Raw genomic sequence first — 22,624 nt, forward strand, 5'->3', positions numbered from 1 at the left:
CCATAACATATCCTCCTGCCCCCTATCCATCTTTAGTGCAACCGGATTACGGATCAATTGAGCCAGGATCACCAAGATATCCTGGCTTAATCCCTTATCCTAGTTTTGTGCAACAGGCCCCTGCTCTGTTGGTTAAGGGCTTGTAAGTAAACATTTCACGGTAAGGTCTACGCTTGTTATATTTGGCACGTGACAAAGTTTGATTTGGATTGCAGTTTTAGGTGGCTAATTAGCAGCGCTTTTAGTATCTGCTGTGTTGATTTACCCTGACCCTAAAGACTCAATGTACTACTGAACTAAACGTACATATGTGAGAACACACTCCTCCTTTAAAATGTTCCCTGAGCACATGCATTGAAAAGGGATTGCTACTATTTGTACTGTGACCAAGAAGCCAGATGATGGCAGTGTTACACAATGGGGGGGGGAGAGACCAGTGGTTGTTTTGGTTCTACTGACTACATCTACGAAATCCACAATATCCACTACCTTTTTAGGAAATAGTTGTGTGGTAGATGGAATCCTTTACACTCACTTTCTTCTTAAGTAATTTTGAATGTCCCACGTTCTACACGTGACTCATTTTAGTACTTCACAATGCATACATTGATTTCCTGCCAATGCAGATTTTGTTCTAAATATTTGTGTCAGGTTTGAGAATACAGATATGCAGTATTCAACACATGCATTGCAGTTCTACAAACAGCTGCTGTGGATGGTAGTGTAAATAGAGAAGTCTTGGTTGAGTAGTGGTTTTCTGTGGGACGCAATGGAACTGTGATGACTGTCTGCTGGTGTGGAAAGGTTATTCAGAGTTTATTCTGAAACAAATCTGGTGTGATTCACACACCATCTCAGTCTTTTTCTGTATGGTTCATTCACCCTTAAGCCAATGCAGTTACTCTGCTGCCATTTACTGTTGAAGCCATGCATGGACAGATGTTACTATACAGAGTCATTATTTTAATGCAGTTTTAGCGGAGTGTGTATGAATGCGTTTGAGAGAGAGACTAGCAAACTAAATAGGACAGTGTGTTACACAACCCCCTCCTGACATTGCTGGCGGTGGCTGCCTAGCTCGCAGACAGGCGCATTGACTCCTCTTCTTTATCTAGGTCATAGCCTCTGAAGAGAGAAGGCAGCTACAGCAGCAACTGCTCCACACGCACTTCACTCTCCTGTCTGTCTGAATCTCTCCACACGCTCTGATGAAACCCCAACATCAGCCGCTAGGGAGAGGGGGTGGGGTGGGTTGTAGTGGGGTCGAGGTTTGGATTAGAGGAAAAAAGATTTGAGAGAGAACAGTAGGGTAACTTTGGGGGGGGGGGGGGGGTAGCTTTTTTTCTGTCCGAAAATAGACAAGTTTGGTCAGATTTTGATATGTGCATACCGGCTATCTTTAGGCAAACACATTTTGAAAGGAAATAAGTATGCAGAATAAAATAAAGATATTTATGAGATTAGTGTGTTAAAATCAAATTGATACGATTATTTGGGCATTTTACTTGGCTCATTGTGCTCTAGCGACTCCTTTGTGTCGGGCCGGGCACCTGCAGGCTACTTCAGTCTTTTTTTCTTTCTTTCTTTCTTTTTTGAATGTATTTTTATAATAACAAATCAATACATAAAGCACATGAGGGAACACAAGCATACATAGATGACAAACAATAGACAATCGAGCTAGGGGGCACAATATCACATTACAATTACACAAGGACCTTAAGGGACATGCATATACTTACAATTCTAACAGCTTTTTTGTTAGTAGAGCATTTAACCGTCTTAAAATACAGTTCAATTTCTTTTTGTAGGGTACGAAAATGTGGTTTTCTGTTTGTAAATTTACATTTGTGTATATGAAATTTGGCCAAAAGAATAATGAAATTTATTACATAAAAATTATTCCGCTTATTTCTATTGTATGTAAAGAATCCAAACAGTACATCTCTCCACAATAGTGTAAAATCTTCATAAATGTTGCAGGCTACTTCAGTCCTCAGTTGAATTGTGTTTCCTCTGACACATTGGTACAGCTGGCTTCCGCGTTAAGCAAGCGGGTGTTAAGAAGCGCAGCTTGGCGCGTCATGTTTCAGAGGACACATGACTCGAACTTCGCCTCTCCGGAGCCCATTGACAAGTTTCAGCGATGAGACAAGATTGTAATCATGAAATTGGAGAGAAAAAGGAGTAATCAAACAAATATATATAATTAAAAAAGGATTACATTTTTTTTAACCATGTGGATGATTTATCTTTAGGTTCCCCTACTGGTAAATATTTTTAAAAATGTGTAGATCTAACTGAATTAGTTTATATAATATATATATATAACTTTTTTCTAAATCACAAAATATTTATATTCGTTTTGTTGGGTGACGTAAAATGTTGAGATGAGATGGATGAGATTTTTGGTTAAGCAAAACTAGTGGCATCTAGGGAAAGAGTCAAAAATGTGGTGACAGGGGTTTCTGTAAGAATTACAGGAGGGGGGTGTTTAACCCCAAGCCACCCTACTATAGAGGAAACCAACACAGTATTACAGAGATAGAGATGGGGACCAAGGGACATACAGTAAAGCATTTTTTTTGTTGATACAGTAGAGATACATTTGATCAACTTGGTTTACACAGTCTGTTTCCTGTCTTGTGTTTCATGTTCCCTAAGCCCTGGCCTAAAACCAACCCCAGACTTCCACTGGCCTTGCGTTGGGATCATCACATTTTAGCAGGTGTGGGATTTGAGAAGGAGAGATCATTTGGTGGTGTGTACATGGACTGTGAAGGCCACCAGGGAGAGTTGGCAAGGCATAACTTACCCCAGCCAACAAGCATGCCGAGGCAGATACATAGCATTCCCCAATGATGACCCAATGCTGCCAGCAAAAGGTGATAAAACCAAGAAACCAAGAGAGAGGAGCCAAGCCTCTCTACCTATCATTTATTGAGAAACAATGTGGCTGAATCTCACCACTGAAATTGAGTTATTGATCTATTCTCTTCCCCATGCTCAGGGTCTGTACAAGCCCATCTGCTCATACTCTCCCTCCTTCTCCCTGAATCCTTATTTCATTCTACCTTCTTTCTTTCCCTGACAGTGGATCATATTTTATTTGATTATTCTTAGGAATATTTCCCATTCCTTTGTTCTCCGCCAGCCATCTCTGTACACATTTCAATTTGTTTCATTATTGTCACTTACTCGGTTATTTCTCTCTGCTCTCAAGCACCCATTGAATGTTACCTGTTTCTCTGCATCTGCTTATTCTCCCATCATTATTTTCCTCATCCTTTCAGCCCTCCACCTCAGCTGCTGTAGCCGTGTCCCAGGGAGGTTGTAAAGATGGAGAAGAGGCTTCTGAGTAGGCCTATATACAGCAGGGATTGTTTGGTGAGTCTGAGCTCTAATAGTTTTTTTTATGTTCTGACATAAAAACGTTTACAAGCACATGTTCACACATACCTCAAACTGTCAGCAGCATTACCACTGAACACACTGAAAAGATGATAGTTTATTCTCCAGTATGCATTTTCGAAGAACAAAGTGCTTAGATATTAGTGTTATGACCTGTGGTAACAGTGTTATAACCTGTGGTAACAGTGTTATAACCTGTGGTTAACACAATGCCTACCTACCGATCAGTGTAATATAATAGCCAACTACTGCAGGTTACTCAGTGGACAGTAGACCAGTCCAGGACACAATCAATTGTCTCAGTCACACACTGTACACTGTCAAGAAGAAAAGAGATTAAGAAGTTCTGGGAGAACAATGTAAGAAGGGGAATAAGAAAATGGAACAACCTGGCCACTAAAATAAACCATTCTGCTGTGTCTGCTTGGGGAATGGGATTGAAAGAAACCTCAAAGGGTCACATTCAGTAATAAATACAGTCAAGTTGTGCTCTGACTTGACAATGTTCCCCCTCCTCTCCTATTCTGCTACAGTACCTCTACCTTGGTCTTTCTGCTTCAGTGGAAACAAAAGACTGTTGACATCAGTAAGTGAAACTGGGGCTTGTTGAGAATTGTGGGACATTCATACTCCGTGAACCTGTTTCGGTAAGTCAATCCTTCATGGCCTGTTTAGTATCCGTTCCCCTCTATTTGAAAAAGTGATTTCCAATAAACTGTGATCAGCTTTGTGCAGAGCCCATTCTATTATAATAGTGGAGGTACAAATGTTGTGCCGAATAGAAGATTTGAGGGTTGGTGTTCCTACAGTGGCCTTTCAGATGTTCAAGCATATAATATCCAGACAGAAAAACAACAACATTAAAAGAATGATGAAACAATCGGTAACATGGGAAATAGGACAGAAAATAAGTGATTATGATAATAAACTCATTATGTAATTTGAATTGATGCATAAATTAGTTCTAAATGCACCTCATGTCTCTCAATTGTCTGAATGATGTGGATAACATAACATTGTCACCACAATGACAAAACACAAGCTGTTGTTGAGTGTCTAGGGCAGTTGATGACACCATCATATAGAGACAGATTTGTCATATGTCATGGTTAACATTGACACAATTCTAAATCTAAGATTACTACAGTCCCTTGCACAAACACGGTCTCAATTTGCGTGTATGTCTTCCACCCAGCAATGTGAAGACACAAGGTAATTACAGACACCACTGGCCACTCAGCTGCTCCCAAAGCCATGAAAGAGTCAGGACTCAGAATGGCCTAGGAGGAAGATGGTTAGGAGAAGACATGGAGAGATATGGTTAGAAGGAGAGATGTGGAGTAACACAGGACAGAGGGCATTGGGAGGTTGATGCTGGATAGCAGTTAAGAGAGAATAGGCATACAAACACACTAGTGTTAAGCAGTGTTGGTGGAGTAATGAACTACATGTAATTCAACTAGTAATTCAACTACAGTGTAGTTAATTCGTTTTTTGCCATGTAGGGGTGTAGCTAACTACTGAAACTACACACTACTCTTTTTGCAAAAAGAGAAGAAAATATGGGTGAAATAGGCAAGAATTACCATTATTTTCCAGGCAACGTGGAAACGTGGTTTTTGTGTTTTTATTATTATAGTTTTATTTTTATTTTTTTGTGTTTAATAGGCTAAATTGCACATCTGACTCAAGAGTGATCTGTTCTTGCAATTTGCAAAAAAACTATATTTTAAGGGTAGCATTAATGTAGGTAACTTCTTCTAGTGTGAATAATTGGTCGTTTGGTAAATTATGATTTCAGAGTAGCTTCCCCAACACTCGTTTTAAGCATTTTGTAGACCTATTAGTTATGGTCTCAAAGACTCTCTGTCCAAAATGCAGGTTAGCGTTTTTCATAATTAACCTTGTTCTGGAGGCAGCTCTGCAGAGTGGTCACTAGCTGGCACAGCCACAAAGTAATCAAATTGGATTTCAAGCCTAACCATAACACTAAACTTAATCATACGGCTAACCTTAATGCCTAACCATCACCTTAAAGTATGACCAGAAAGCACATTTTTTGTTTCAAGGAATTTTTATTAGCGGAAGTCGCTCAGTTCTGCCTCCAGGGCAATATTCCTGACAATAATCGTCAACCTGTGTCCAAAGCAGGGATCTTCTAAGTAAACACTCAAAATGTTTGTGCGTTTGTGTGCTCGTGTGTGAATAATCACAGACAGTCTCCCAAGACAGGGGGGGGGGGGGGGGGCGGGAGGGAGTCTCCCAAGACCACAGATGTGGTGACCTCATCTGAGAAGAATGTAGACCTACTCCTTCCAATTACTACAGTGGAGTTGATGAAGACTTACAAATGATTAATAGATGCAGGTCATGCAGCTGAATATAAAAAAATACAGCTAGCTAATGATTGGAAATAATGTGTACATTTTCACCCTATAATATCCCATGCTGAAGTACTGCAGCAGCACTGCTGTTTAACAGATACGCAGACGTGAGTTTTACGGACTATTGTGGCTTCAGAGAGAGCCCCTTGTAAAGCTTTGACTGGAGGTTGGCTGGTCTGTGTGTACTTCAAACTTAGACGAGGGGGGGGGGGAGGGGAGGAGAGAGAGAGAGAGAGAGCTGGAAGTAATGGCCCTGAGAATCCACTGATTTGCGCTCACCACTGTTGCACGGATCAACACTCATTCAGTTTAAACTGTATATGTGGGTCTCTTCTTCGGCACCAGTGGTGTAGTGCTATTTTTTTAGGTAAGGGAGTGCACCAACAAAAAAGTTAACTAAGTCATCAGTTCATCAATCAAAGTTTGTACCAACAAATGTAGACTATTGAATAGCCTATCCAATTGTAAAGTCTGCCTATGCCCACACACTTTGTCTCAAGAAAATTTCATATTTTTAATACCCTGAAACACCACATTAGACATACCTAATTTCAAATAGGCCATCACTACTATCAATCGTGAATGATAATTATTTATGTTTTACTGGTTAAATGTAATTTGGTTGATCTCAATCAGTTGGGAATATGCATTTAGTTCATATATATATATTTATATATATATATATATATATATATAATTGTGAAAAACTGAGTTGAAATGTATTTGGCTAAGGTGTATGTAAACTTCCGACTTCAACTGTATATATATATATATATATATATATATATTTGGCTAAGGTGTATGTAAACTTCCGACTTCAATTGTATGTATATATATATACACACAATTGAAGTCGGAAGTTATCCACATTATCTTCCTGCCCTATCCCAGTCTGCTGTTCCCACATGCTTCAAGAGGGCCACCATTGTTCCTGTTCCCAAGACAGCTAAGGTAACTGAGCTAAACGACTACCGCCCCATAGCACTCACTTCCGTCATCATGAAGTGCTTTGAGAGACTAGTCAAGGACCATATCACCTCCACCCTACCTGACACCCTAGACCCACTCCAATTTGCTTACCGCCCAAATAGGTCCACAGACGATGCAATCTCAACCACACTGCACACTGCCCAAACCCATCTGGACAAGAGGAATACCTATGTGAGAATGCTGTTCATCGACTACAGCTCGGCATTTAACACCATAGTACCCTCCAAGCTCGTCATCAAGCTCGAGACCCTGGGTCTCAACCCCGCCCTGTGCAACTGGGTACTGGACTTCCTGACGGGCCGCCCCCAGGTGGTGAGGGTAGGCAACAACATCTCCACCCCGCTGATCCTCAACACTTGGGCCCCACAAGGGTGCGTTCTGAGCCCTCTCCTGTACTCCCTGTTCACTCACGACTGCGTGGCCACGCACGCCTCCAACTCAATCATCAAGTTTGCGGATGACACAACAGTGGTAGGCTTGATTACCAACAACGACGAGACGGCCTACAGGGAGGAGGTGAGGGCCCTCGGAGTGTGATGTCAGGAAAATAACCTCACACTCAACGTCAACAAAACTAAGGAGATGATTGTGGACTTCAGGAAACAGCAGAGGGAACACCCCCATATCCACATCGATGGAACAATAGTGGAGAGGGTAGCAAGTTTTAAGTTCCTCGGCATACACATCACAGACAAACTGAATTGGTCCACCCACACAGACAGCATCGTGAAGAAGGCGCAGCAGCGCCTCTTCAACCTCAGGAGGCTGAAGAAATTCGGCTTGTCACCAAAAGCACTCACAAACTTCTACAGATGCACAATCGAGAGCATCCTGGCGGGCTGTATCACTGCCTGGTACGGCAACTGCTCCGCCCACAACCGTAAGGCTCTCCAGAGGGTAGTGAGCTCTGCACAACGCATCACCGGGGGCAAACTACCTGCCCTCCAGGACACCTACACCATCCGATGTTACAGGAAGGCCATAAAGATCATCAAGGACAACAACCACCAGAAGGCGAGGTCAGTACAGGTGCATCAAAGCTGGGACCGAGAGACTGAAAAACAGCTTCTATTTCAAGGCCATCAGACTGTTAAACAGCCACCACTAACATTGAGTGGCTGCTGCCAACATACTGACTCAACTCCAGCCACTTTAAAAATGGGAATTGATGGGAAATTATGTAAAATATATCACTAGCCACTTTAAACAATGCTACCTAATATAATGTTTACATACCCTACATTATTCATCTCATATGTATACGTATATACTGTACTCTATATCATCTACTGCATCTTTATGTAATACATGTATCACTAGCCACTTTAACTATGCCACTTTGTTTACATACTCATCTCATATGTATATACTGTACTCGATACCATCTACTGCATCTTGCCTATGCCGCTCTGTACCATCACTCATTCATATATCTTTATGTACATATTCTTTTTCCCCTTACACTTGTGTGTATAAGACAGTAGTTTTGGAATTGTTAGTTAGATTACTTGTTGGTTATTACTGCATTGTCGGAACTAGAAGCACAAGCATTTCGCTACACTCACATTAACATCTGCTAACCATGTGTATGTGACAAATAAAATTTGATTTGATTTGATTTGAGGTACACCTCCAATTGACTCAAATGATGTAAATTAGCCTATCAGAAGCTTCTAAAGCCATGACATCATTTTTGGGAATTTTCCAAGCTGTTTAAAGGCACAGTCATCTTAGTGTATGTAAACATCTGACCCACTGGAATTGTGATACAATGAATTATACGTGAAATAATCTGTCTGTAAACAATTGTTGGAAAAATGACTTTTGTCATGCACAAAGTAGATGTCCTAACCGACTTGCCAAAACTATAGTTTGTTAACAAGAAATTTGTGGAGTGGTTGAAAAACGAGTTTTAATGACTTTCAACCTAAGTGTATGCAAACTTCAACTGTATATATATACACTACTGTTCAAACGTTTGGGGTCACTAAGAAATGTCCTTGTTATTGAAAGAAAAGCACATTTTTTGTCCATTTAAAATAACAACAAATTTATCAGAAATTCAGTGTAGACATTGTAAATGACTATTGTAGCTGGAAACAGCTTTTTTAATGGTATATCTACATAGGTGTACAGAGTCCCATTATCAACCATCACTCCTGTGTTCCAGTTGCACGTTGTCTTAGCTAATCCAAATGTATCATTTTAAACGGCTAATTGACCATTAGAAAACCCTTTTGCCATTATGTTAGCATAGCTGAAAACTGTTGTTCTGATTAAAGAAGCAATAAAACTGGCCTTCTTTAGACTAGTTGAGTATCTGGAGTATCAGCATTTGTGGGTTCGATTACAGGCTTAAAATGGCCAGAAACAAAGACGTTTCTTCTGAAACTCGTCAGTCTATTCTTGTTCTGAGAAAAGAAGTCTATTCCAATGCGTGAAATTGCCGAGAAACTGAAGATCTCGTACAACGCTGTGTACTACTCCAGAATAGAAAGAGGAGTGGGAGGCACAACTGAGCAAGAGGAAAAGTACATTAGTGTCTAGCTTAAGAAACAGATGCCTCACAAGTCCTCAACTGGCAGCTTCATTAAATAGTACCCGCAAAACGCCAGTCTCAACGTCATCAGTGAAGAGGCGACTCTGGGATGCTGGCGTTCTAGGTAGAGTTCCAAAGAAAAAGCCATATCTCAGACTGGCCAATAAAATATTAAGATGGGCAAAAGAACACAGGCACTGGACAGAGGAACTCTGCCAAGAAGGCCAGCATCCCAGAGTCGCCTCTTCACTGTTGATGTTGAGACTGGTGTTTTGCGAGTGCTATTTAATGAAGCTGCCAGTTTATCATTTTAAAAGGCTAATTGATCATTAGAAAACCATTTTGCAATTATGTTAGCAAAGCTGAAAACTGTAGTTCTGATTAAAGAAGCAATAAGACTGGCCTCTGATGGGCCTCGGTATTGCACACAACTAGCCTATAATTCTTAATCATTCTCCACCGCCAGAGATACAACTGGGAAGACAACAACAACTTACCTACCTCTAGGCGGATATACATGTTTATTTGGTTTGTCATTCTATTGTTTTTCATGGAATTTTTGTGGAAATTAAATATCATTTATTTAACATTTAATCCAATTTGTTTTTCCAGATATAGTTTAACCAGCTCCATGTATTCTCAAATTGAGAAAAGTGAGCTGCTATCTCGGGCCCCCCCAGCACTACACACCTGCTCGGCACACCGTCCTACACTTTACTTATCACACTCTCTTAACAATATAGCATCTGATAAGTATTAAAGGTATAACTGGGCTAGTGCAAGTCAACCACTGAATGTCATGCAACCTTCATCAGAACTAATCCATGCCGCCATGCACTGCTCTGCCTCACTGGCTTCAGCGCCTCTAGTGGAAATGACCCTAATTGGGTAGAGCAGAGGGAGACAGTTGGCATGTATGTTTAATAAGGGCTTGTCTGTCTACACCTCTCCCTATCTCACTCTTCTCTTGGACCCTTTAGAGGGATTGCTGTAGTGCCACAAGTGCAGGTCTCAGCAGAAACCCCTTTCTATATTCTTCTGTTTCTTGAGCAGAAACCCATTTCTATTTTCTTATGCTTCTCGCTCTTCTTGCCATGTGGTCATGGTTACTGTCTGTGCTACAGTCCGCCAAGGTGTGCATCTCTGCTCTGTCACCAGCATCAGTTGGACTCAGTAATTTGCATCTCAGCCATTTGTATATACCATAGTCTTTAGATATACAGTGCCTTCAGGAAGTATTCAGACCCTGTGACTTTTCCACATTTAGTTATGTTACAGCCTTATTCTAAAATGGATTAGATAAATAGAAATCTTCAGAATTCTACACACAATACCCCATAATGACAAAGGGGAAACAGATTTTTAGAAATGTTTGCAAATGTATTACAAATATTAAACAGAAATATCTTATTTACGTAAGTATTCAGACCCTTCTCTATGACACTTGAAATTGAGCTCAGGTGCATCCTGTTTCCATTGATCATCCTTGAGATGTTTCTACAACTTGATTGGAGTCCACCTGTGGTAAATTCAATTGATTGGACGTGTTTTGGAAAGGCACACACCTGTCTGTATAAGGTCCCACAGTTGACAGTGCATGTCAGAGCAAATAAGGTCGAAGGAATTGTCCTTAGAGCTCTGAGACAGGATTATGTCGAGGCACAGATCTTGGGAAGTGTACTAAAACATTTATGCAGCATTGAAGGTCCCCAAGAATACAGTGGCCTCCATCATTCTTAAATGGAAGAAGTTTGGAACAGTGATACATGGTGGTGGCAGAATCATGCTGTGGGGATGAGAGACTAGTCAGGATTGAGGCAAAGATGAACGGAGCAAAGTACAGAGAGATCCTTGATGACAACCTACTTCAGAGCGCTCAGGACCTCAGACTGAGGCGAAGGTTCAACTTCCAACAGGACAACGACCTTGACAACACAGCCAAGACAATGCAGAAGTGGCTTCGGACAAGTCTCTGAATGTCCTTGAGTAGCCCAGCCAGAGCCTGGACTTGAACCCAATATAACATCTCTGGAGAGACCTGAAAATAGCTGTGCAGCGACGTTCCCCATCCAACCTGACAGAGCTTGAGAGGATCTGCAGAGAAAAATGGGAGAAACTCCCCAAATATAGCTGTGCTAAGCTTGTAGCATCATACCCAAGAAGACTCGAAGCTGTAATCGCTACCAAAGGTGCTTCAACAAAGTACTGAGTAAACGGTCTGAAATACTTATGTAAATGTGATATTTCCATTTATTTTTATTTTTATAAATTAGCAAACATTTCAAAACTGTTTTTGCTTTGTCGTTATGAGGTATTGCGTGTGGATTGTTGAGGGGAATCAATTTCAATTTATCAATTTAATCAATTTCAGAATAAGTCAGTAAACTTAACAAAATGTAGAAAAGGTCAAGGGGTCTGAATACTTTCAAGAATGCACTGTAAATGGTTTTATTAAAATAGTACAACAGAGCACATTCTATGTCACTGTTTGCCATAACAACCACAGCACTATCCTTGGATGGTGTATCCTCCACCTCTGTGGCCATATTTGACTCTGGGGAGTGTGGCTTCATCAACAGGGATCTGGGATGCCATGACAGAAAGTTATAGCCACTTCAACAGACCCAGCCTGCCCTGCTCTAATCCCAGGGGAATTGCTGCTCTAAACAACCTCCATCCAAAGCCCAGCAAGCACCTCCACCTCAACTAAACAGTACGGGCCAAACTGTGTATGAGACAGATAAATGGTGTGTGATTGTATGTGTGTAGGCCTATTGTGAACATTTTGATTCATGATATAACATTTACCTGTTATTTCGAACAGAGGAGACCATGATTATATCTGTACTGGAACCCAATGTAAATGTGTAAATGTGTGTGTGACTCATATGTCTCTGACTGTATCTCTAGATTCCTTCATTTAGATATGTTCTCCTGCTTAACAGCTTGTTGGGTAAGGAACAATCATATGCTGGTCATATGCATGTAAAAAGCTTCATCAGGATGTTCGGGTGGTGTTCTGTCTCTTTAAGCAGTAGAGGGGGTGTCCAGGCAGCCATTACAGGAGACGGACCTGGTGATAGACACCATAGCGATGGTGAGGATGAAGGTGGTGGCTGCTGAGAGGTGCCTGTGACTGGGGATGAATATGGATGAGAGGCCTAGGTTCTCCAGAGATGGCTGTAGTGAGATAGATGCTCTTCCCTGAGTGCTCTGGAGGCAGGTGGAAGGATGTCCAAAGACCCCCACAAGCTCTGCTGACAGGAGCCGGCCATCACTCAAATTCATATTTTCACTTCTGCAACGCCAAACAGGGGAGAGAGATGTGGGGGTTGTGTCTGACTCATGGAAAGCCTAACGAGACACTGTATGCTTTATTTATGAGAAGTGTGTGTGTGTGGTTTGGCTTTATTGTTATTTGGATCATTGTGATCTCTCTGCTTAAAGCATTGCTTCTCTCTTCTACACATCACTCTCTCTCCATTCCCTTGTTCTTCTCCTCTCTCCCATCCCACTGCTGTCAGTGAAAGATGGAAGCTGTAAGAGCCGTGGGAATGTTGCAATGGCAATGCCTGCCACTCAGATATGATACAACAACAAATACGATCAAGATCCGTAAAGAGTCCTCCCAGCAGTATCGGACTCACCTACTACCCAATTCAAGAACGCTATGAAGGCAGTATGGAATGGAAGCATACAGTATATGATTCCGTGTTTCAGTGCTATATTTATTGTAATATCAGTCTATGCTTTTCAGTTTGCTTTCTAACATTTGTTTGATCTAACAAATATTAAGGATGAGAGGAAGCTCTTGCTAAATAACCATTCCAAATGCCTTGTTGAGTAAGCACATTCGCCTTCATCCAGTGCTACCAAGACATTATTGACTGTTACCTTCTTGTAAAGTGGGCATCTGATGAGATGGTTTAAGGGTACGTCTTTGCCGGATGACCTGACCTTGTCTTGTCAAGTCCACCTCCTGCAGACAGTGATCCTTATCCCATGTGGTCCCAGGTAGCAGATCAATAATCTCTGCTTTTAACCCACACCAATCACTGAAGAACCACAGCCTTGCCAAAAGCTGAGGTTAGGGGAACAGGAACATAATATGGTGGACCAGAACAATTTCCCCCCTCCTTGGTTTGGTTAATTCATCTAAGAGTTTTCTGGACTTTTTGTTCTCAAAAAACACTATGCTAAAATATCTTCACGATCAAATATCTATTCTATAAAATCTGTCAGTATAGAAATATGAGCCTGTACAGAGTTTTCCAATACCATGCACACAGGATCTACCTGGCTGTATTAGAGTTAGACCGCTTGTAATGATTAACGAACAGATGGCTGATATGACAATACATGATGCGATTCATTTTCTATGCTTATATGAGAGCATTATGTTTTAATACACTTGATCTGGTACAACCAATTACCTTCAGAAGTCACATAATTTGTTAAATAAAGTCCACCTGTGTGCAATCTAAGTGTCATATAATCTGTCACATGATCTCAGTACATACACCTGTTCTGAAAGGCAACAGAGTCTGCAACACCACTAAGCAAGGGGCACCACCAAGCAAGCGGCACTATGAAGACCAAGGAGCTCTCCAAACAGGTCAGGGACAAAGTTGTGGAGAAGTACAGATCAGGGTTGGGTTCTAAAAAAATATATGAAACTTTGAACATCCCACGGAGCACCATTAAATCCATTATTAAAAAATGGAAAGAATATGGCACCACAACAAACTGCCAAGAGAGTGCTACCCACCAAAACTCACGGACCAGGCAAGGAGGGCATTAATCAGATAGGCAACAAAGAGACCAAAGATAACCCTGAAGGAGCTGTGAAGCTTCACAGCGGAGATTGGGGTATCTGTCCATAGGACCACTTTAAGCCGTACACTCAACACTGCTGGGCTTTAGGGAAGAGTGGCCAGCAAAAAATAAGCAAACATGTTTGGTGTTCACCAAAAGGCATGTGGGAGACTCCCCAAAAATATGGAAGAAGGTACTCTGGTCAGATGAGACAAAAATTTTGCTTTTTGGCCATCAAGGAAAACGCTGTGTCTGGTGCAAACCCAACACCTCTCATCAACCCGAGAACACCATCCCCACAGTGAAGCATGGGGGTGGCAGCATCATGCTGTGGGGATGTTATTCATCGGCAGGGACTGGGAAACTGGTCAGAATTTAAGGAACGGTGGATGGAGCTAAATACAGGGAAATTCTTGAGGGAAACCTGTTTCAGTCTTCCAGAGATTTGAGACTGGGACGGAGGTTCACCTTCCAGCAGGACAATGACCTTAAGCATACTGCTAAAGAAACACTTGAGTGGTTTAAGGGGAAACATTTAAATGTCTTGGAATGGCCTAGTCAAGCTCAGACCTCAATTCAATTGAGAATCTGTGGTATGATTGCTGTGCACCAGCGGAACTCATCCAACTTTTTTATTTATTTATTTTATTTCACCTTTATTTAACCAGGTAGGCAAGTTGAGAACAAGTTCTCATTTACAATTGCGACCTGGCCAATATAAAGCAAAGCAGTTCGACACATACAACGACACAGAGTTACACATGGAGTAAAACAAACATTCAGTCAATAATACAGTATAAACAAGTCTATATACGATGTGAGCAAATGAGGTGAGATAAGGGAGGTAAAGGCAAAAAAAGGCCCTGGTGGCAAAGTAAATACAATAGAGCAAGTAAAACACTGGAAAGGTAGATTTGCAGTGGAAGAATGTGCAAAGTAGAAATAAAAATAATGGGGTGCAAAGGAGCAAAATAAATCAATTAAATAAATACAGTAGGGAAAGAGGTAGTTGTTTGGGCTAAATTATAGGCGGGCTATGTACAGGTGCAGTAATCTGTGAGCTGCTCTGATAGCTGGTGCTTAAAGATAGTGAGGGAGATAAGTGTTTCCAGTTTCAGAGATTTTTGTAGTTCGTTCCAGTTATTGGCAGCAGAGAACTGGAAGGAGAGGCGGCCAAAGAAAGAATTGGTTTTGGGGGTGACCAGAGAGATATACCTGCTGGAGCACGTGCTACAGGTGGGTGATGCTATGGTGACCAGCAAGCTGAGATAAGGGGGGACTTTACCTAGCAGGGTCTTGTAGATGACATGGAGCCAGTGGGTTTGGTGACGAGTATGAAGCGAGGGCCAGCCAACGAGAGCGTACAGGTCGCAATGGTGGGTAGTATATGGGGCTTTGGTGACTAAACGGATTGCACTGTGATAGACTGCATCCAATTTGTTGAGTAGGGTATTGGAGGCTATTTTGTAAATGACATCGCCGAAGTCGAGGATTGGTAGGATGGTTAGTTTTACGAGGGTATGTTTGGCAGTATGAGTGAAGGATGCTTTGTTGCGAAATAGGAAGCCAATTCTAGATTAAACTTTGGATTGGAAATGTTTGATGTTTACAGTCTTAGGAGAGTTTACAGTCTAACCAGACACCTAGGTATTTGTAGTTGTCCACATATTCTAAGTCAGAGCCGTCCGGAGTAGTGATGTTGGACAGGCGGGCAGGTGCAGGCAGCGATCGGTTGAAGAGCATCCATTTAGTTTTACTTGTATTTAAGAGCAATTGGAGACCACGGAAGGAGAGTTGTATGGCATTGAAGCTTGCCTGGAGGGTTGTTAACACAGTGTCCAAAGAAGGGCCAGAAGTATACAGAATGGTGTCGTCTGCGTAGAGGTGGATCAGAGACTCACCAGCAGCAAGAGCGACATCATTGATGTATACAGAGAAGAGTGTCGGTCCAAGAATTGAACCCTGTGGCACCCCCATAGAGACTGCCAGAGGTTTGGACAACTTGAAGGAGCTGGAGCAGTTTTGCCTTGAAGAATGGGCAAAAATCCCAGTGGCTAGATGTGCCAAGCTTATAGAGACATACCCCAAGAATCTTGCAGCTGTAATTGCTACAAAAGGTGGCTCTACAAAGTATTGACTTTGGGGGGGTGAATAGTTATGCACACTCAAGTTTTCACTTCTTTTGTATTATTTCTTGTTTGTTTCACAATAAAAAATATTTTGCATCTTCAAAGTGGTAGGCATGTTAAGTAAATCAAATGATACAAACCATCCATTTTAATTCCAGGTTGTAAGGCAACAAAATAGGAAAAATGCCAAGGGCGTGAATACTTTTGCAACCCACTGTATCAACCCCTAAAAAATTTCCATTAATTATAATCCACATACTAATTCACATTTCCTGTTGCTGTAGGATTATTTTCCTGCTGTAGCAAACTGGCTCAAATTAAGATCCTACATACAGTATGTACAGTGCCTTTTAGAAAGTATTTACACCCCTTGACTATTTCCACATTTTGTTGTGTTACAGCCTGAATTTAAAATAGCCTACACACAATACCCCATAATGTCAAAGTGGAATGACATATTTTTTAAATGTTTACAAAACTAATACAAAATGAATAGCTGAAATGTTTTGAGTCAATAAGTATTCAACCCCTTTGTTATAGCAAGCCTAAGAGAGGAGTTAAAATGTGCACACATAATAAGTTCCATGGACTCACTCTGTGTGCAATAATACTGTTTAAAATGATTTTTGAATGACTACCTCATCTCTGTATCCGACACATACAATTATCTCTAAGGTCCCTTTAGTCGAGCAGTGAATTTTAAACACAGATTCAACCACAAAGAGCAGAGAGACTTTCCAATGCCTGGCAAAGACAGGCACTTATTGGTAGATGGGTAAAAAAGCAGACATTGAATATTCCTTTGAGCATGGTGAAGTTATTAATTACACTTTGGATGGTGTATCAATACACCCGGTCACTACAAAGATACGGGCATCCTTCCTAACTCAGTGGCCAGAGAGGAAGGAAACCACTCAGGGATTTCACCATGAAGGCCACCAATGGTGACTTTAAAACTGTTACAGAGTTTAATGGCTGTTATTGGAGAAAACTGAGGATGAATGAACAACATTGTAGATACTCCACAATATTAACCTAATTGACAGAGTGAAAAGAAGGAAGCCATTACAGAATACAAATATTCCAAAATATGCATCCTGTTTGCGACAAGGCACTGAAGTAATACTGCAAAATACAAAGTGTTATGTTTGAGGCAAATCCAATACAACACATTACTGAGTACCACTATTTTCAAACATAGTGGTGGCTACATCATGATATGGGTACGCTTGTAATCGTTAAGAACTGGGGAGTTTTTCAGGATAAAAAAAGAAACGGAATGGAGCTAAGCACAGACAAAATCCTAGAGGAAAACCTGGTTCAGTCTCCTATCCACCAGACACTGGGAAATGAATTAACCTTTCAGCAGGACAATAACCTAAAACACAAGGCCAAATATACACTGGAGTTGCTTACCAAGAAGACAGTGAATGTTCCTGAGTGGCCGAATTACATGTTTCACTTAAATATACAGTAAGACTTGAAAATGGTTGTCTATCAATGATCGACAACAAATTTGACAGAGCTTGAAAAGTAATGGACAAATGTTGCACAATCCTGGTGTGGTGTGGAAAACTCATTTTTTATTTAAGTAGGCAAGTCATTTAAGAACAAATTCATATTTACAATGACTGCCTACCCAGGCCAAACTCCAACAACACTGGGCCAATTGTGTGCCACTCTATGGGACTCCCATTCACGGCCGGTTTTGATACAGCCTGTAATTGAACCAGGGTCTATAGTGACGCCTCAAGCACTGAGATGCAGTGCCTTAGACCGCTGCGCCACTTGGAAGCCCATGTGAGACTTACCCAGAAAGACTCACAGCTGTAATCGCTGCCAAAGGTGTTTCTACAAAGTATTGACTCAGGGTTGTTAATACTTTTGTAAATTAGATATTTATTTATTTCATTTCCATTAAATGTGTTAACATTTCTAAAAACATGTTTTCACTTTATCATTGTCAGCTATTCTGTGTAGATGGGTGAGAGAATAAGTCAACGGGTATGAATTCTTTCTGAAGGCACTGTATGTCCAATTATGAATGTGTTCATATCTGCATGTTTCTGACATGAAGGGAGTTGATAAACCACATCACTGTCAAAGACTGAGGTCTTAAATTGTCAACTTGAAGGGCAATCCAGGAGAATAACCCACTGAATGACAGACAGACGCGTCTGGGCTCAGTTTAGACAGGATGATTGAAGCAGTCAAACAACTTGCTGACATGTCTTGTCTTCTGCTCACAATTGAGTTATATTCTACTCTAATCCTTCCTTCCAATAAGATTTGCCAACAGGCCACCAATTTGTTGGGCAACAAACTTTGCAGCAACAAACTTTGCAGTCACTTTTTTTTCAATGCATTTTTTTATTTAAATTTCTTGTCACTGAAAGCTTCTTGTTTAATTTTGATAGATCTAAAAATCATTCCCCCAAATGAATCTATAGGTACAGTATATATTGTATGTTCTTGTACCATGACAGGGAGTAATATTTTCATTAAGGCAGGTATTGAAGTGGAAAGAATAGTAGGACTGTGCATTGGCATACACATTGTCACCTCTACTTATCGTTTGTGACTAGCATGGCTTCCACAGAGCGGCAGCAAGGTTGCACTCTGGCTGCACTGCAGAGGCTCGCTCTGCCAGTCACGCTCCCTCACATTAGGCTGGCAGGGACTGATGCAGCCTCATAAATACAAACACATTCCCCACAGCGACTGACCAACCGCCCACCTGCCTGCCTGACTGATCGACTGCAGGAGGCCACACCAACGCATGGAGCAGCACAACTATTTGCATACATATTAAAGTGATGCCTCAGAAAAATACAAAGAGGGAGAGGGAGAAAGTGGGAGAGGAAGATGGAGCGAAAGAGAGGTTACGCAAGCAAGGCTTAAATCAAATATGCAGGAGCTAGCTAGCATCGCTCAGGAATAAATCTGCATGCTTCCACAGGCGAGCGAGAGAGCCCCACATGAACAGTGAAGTGACTGACTGTCAGAAATGCACATGGTCAAGAGGACACCCTACAGGGCACCATGGTATTGATCACAGTGTAATGTCAAAATACATAGAATGAAGCCCCTTAGAACAGTGAACCATTGTGTTGGCTATGCTGATTGGCTGGACTAAGCCAAGGTGACTGTATATATGAGAAATAAAACAGCGTGTCCAGGCAGTGTGGAAAAATATAAATGTACCTCATTTAGCAATGGAATCACCTCAGTTCGTGTTGTTTCTGGCAATGTTCAGGCAAGGAAGCTCAATGTTCTTAAAACACAATGTACTGGTCTAAGAATTGGGAGTACTGCCATGCTGGGTTTTCCCTGCTGTGTGTGTGGGAGTAGTATTCTACTTGTTGGACACCCTTGAACCCTTTTTCCTGTTTTCCAGTCTGAGCATGGGGCAGGGAACCAGAGCATTCTGTACAGGTGATCCTACGCACAGGAAATGGAAAACTGTGGAGGAAACTAGTAACAGGATATCTTGGGAATAACATAAAGGGTATAGTGAGAAAGATCTGAAACACAAGGTTGATTTATGTAGCCTCAGAAAAATCCATTGCATGTGGTTAGGATTGGAGTGTTTTCTTTCTTGTTCTCTCTGTGGGCCGTGCACATACAGAACACACAGAAATATTTTGTCTAAAGCTTAAGCTCTGTGGAAAAAAAGCTCAATTTCCAGACTTTTGACTGATTTCTCCCCCTTTTCATAGCACGTGTTAAATTTAACATATGTTTTCATGTGTGAATGAATTGAATTACATACATCTGTTTTCCACATGTAACATCAAAAAACATTCTATAGTACAACGGTCTGAATTGGATCATACTGTATATCCACGTTATGTGGTAATTAAAGCTAAATCCAGCCTGTTCATTAAGTTTTCCTTTTTATTTTTAATGGATGCAGCGTCGTATGGAACCTATGCCACTTTCAACACACCTTGCATACTGTATATTTAGCAGTGACTGATGGTAAAACTTAGGTATGTATTATGGTTCAAGGAGGTGTTGGCTCCATAATGAGCCCACAGCAATACATTTTAGTAATATTTTATATTAAGATGGCTAGCAATCTCTTATGGGTTACTGACAGGTTAACATTTGCTTTCTTCGTTAGAGTTTTGAAATGGGAGTGTAGCATTAACAAAGTGGAACTCTGGCAATATACAGTATCAGGTTTAAAACTGGCAATTCAATTTGCAAGAAGTATTCTATACCTTACTTTTTCTTGAGAACGTTGCAGGTAGTCTCTTCTGCTGTCTATCATAAGGATGCTACCTGGACCTGGAGTGGTAAAATATTAATAAAACAGAATTTCTCTGCATCGCTCTCTCTCCCCTTGTTGTTCCACCCTCATCTCTATCCTGCTCTTCCCCCTACATCACTCTCTCTCCCCTTGTTGTTCCACCCTCATCTCTATCCTGCTCTTCCCCCTACATCACTCTCTCTCCCCTTGTTGTTCCACCCTCATCTCTATCCTGCTCTTCCCCCTACATCACTCTTTCTCCCCTTGTTGTTCCACCCTCATCTCTATCCTGCTCTTCCCCCTACATCACTCTCTCTCCCCTTGTTGTTCCACCCTCATCTCTATCCTGCTCTTCCCCCTACATCACTCTCTCTCCCCTTGTTGTTCCACCCTCATCTCTATCCTGCTCTTCCCCCTACATCGCTCTCTCTCCCCTTGTTGTTCCACCCTCATCTCTATCCTGCTCTTCCCCCTACATCGCTCTCTCTCCCCTTGTTGTTCCACCCTCATCTCTATCCTGCTCTTCCCCCTACATCACTCTCTCTCCCCTTGTTGTTCCACCCTCATCTCTATCCTGCTCTTCCCCCTACATCACTCTCTCTCCCCTTGTTGTTCCACCCTCATCTCTATCCTGCTCTTCCCCCTACATCACTCTCTCTCCCCTTGTTGTTCCACCCTCATCTCTATCCTGCTCTTCCCCCTACATCGCTCTTTCTCCCCTTGTTGTTCCACCCTCATCTCTATCCTGCTCTTCCCCCTACATCACTCTCTCTCCCCTTGTTGTTCCACCCTCATCTCTATCCTGCTCTTCCCCCTACATCACTCTCTCTCCCCTTGTTGTTCCACCCTCATCTCTATCCTGCTCTTCCCCCTACATCACTCTCTCTCCCCTTGTTGTTCCACCCTCATCTCTATCCTGCTCTTCCCCCTACATCACTCTCTCTCCCCTTGTTGTTTCACCCTCATCTCTATCCTGCTCTTCCCCCTACATCGCTCTTTCTCCCCTTGTTGTTCCACCCTCACAGTAACCTTGTGTTTGCATATGTAAATGTACCACGCTTGCTTGGTGGAGACAATTGTATGCATCTTTACTGGCCTACAGCTCATTGCTTTTTTCCCCTTTCAGCACCTTCCCTCTTCCCTAATACACCGAAAGCTGTTTGCAGACTGCATTGCAGGGAATAGAAATGGTATGCTTGCGTTTTACAAGTGTATAGAGTTACATTAGAGCAATGAGCATCTGCTTGGGGAAATGTCTTTTGTTGAATGATATAATTTATGAAATTCAAAGATCCAACATTAATTAGTATACCTTTACCGTACCCATTCTCTTTTAACAGCCTTGAAGAGAATAGTGTTTTGTCACGCTTATGAATCTATATCCCTTGTGATACACAAGGTGTCACCAAAACCCCACTAGTACACTCTGAGACAATTTTCTCTGTTAAAACAGACAGAAGCACTGCATTGTCACTAGCTGCCGTTTCTCCGTCTTACTGATCACTAATTTCTGAAGCCCATTCTTTCTCGCTGAGTAAATTGAGGCTACTTGTCTACTTCCTTGCATGGTTTCTCCTTGGTTTGACCATTGAGCTGTTTGAACAAGTAATGGAGTTATTATCAATTGTGCTAAGGGCAAGTAGAGTAATTAACATGTTATAATATGGACATTTTTATACTGCTGCTTAAGTGTAAAATACAATCTGAGTGCTTATGCATCCTTTAAATGACAATATTTAATTTATTTTAGAGTTAGACAAGGATGGCACACATAACGGGCGTATCGCTGCAGGCCACATATGCGCATTAGCACCACTGTAGATGTCTCTCTGTCTGCCAGAGATGGTGACATGGTGTTAAACATTTGACCTTCATCCTGGTAGTGATTGGTGCTGTTATATGCCCCACTCTGACAGTGATGTTAACTGTGTGCGGCTGTCATAGTGTATGTGCCCTGACTTGACATTTGCAATGTCAGTGTCAAAAAAAAGGAAATAAATGGCCGTGAATGAGATTGAGCACTTTCAGTCATTGCACAGGTGCATTCAAGTTTTCTTATGGGTATTTTCTTTCATTCCTATCTTTTACTACATTTAAAACT

Source organism: Oncorhynchus kisutch, linkage group LG3, assembly GCF_002021735.2.
Source record: "Oncorhynchus kisutch isolate 150728-3 linkage group LG3, Okis_V2, whole genome shotgun sequence".
NCBI classification, from domain to species: Eukaryota; Metazoa; Chordata; class Actinopteri; order Salmoniformes; family Salmonidae; genus Oncorhynchus; species Oncorhynchus kisutch.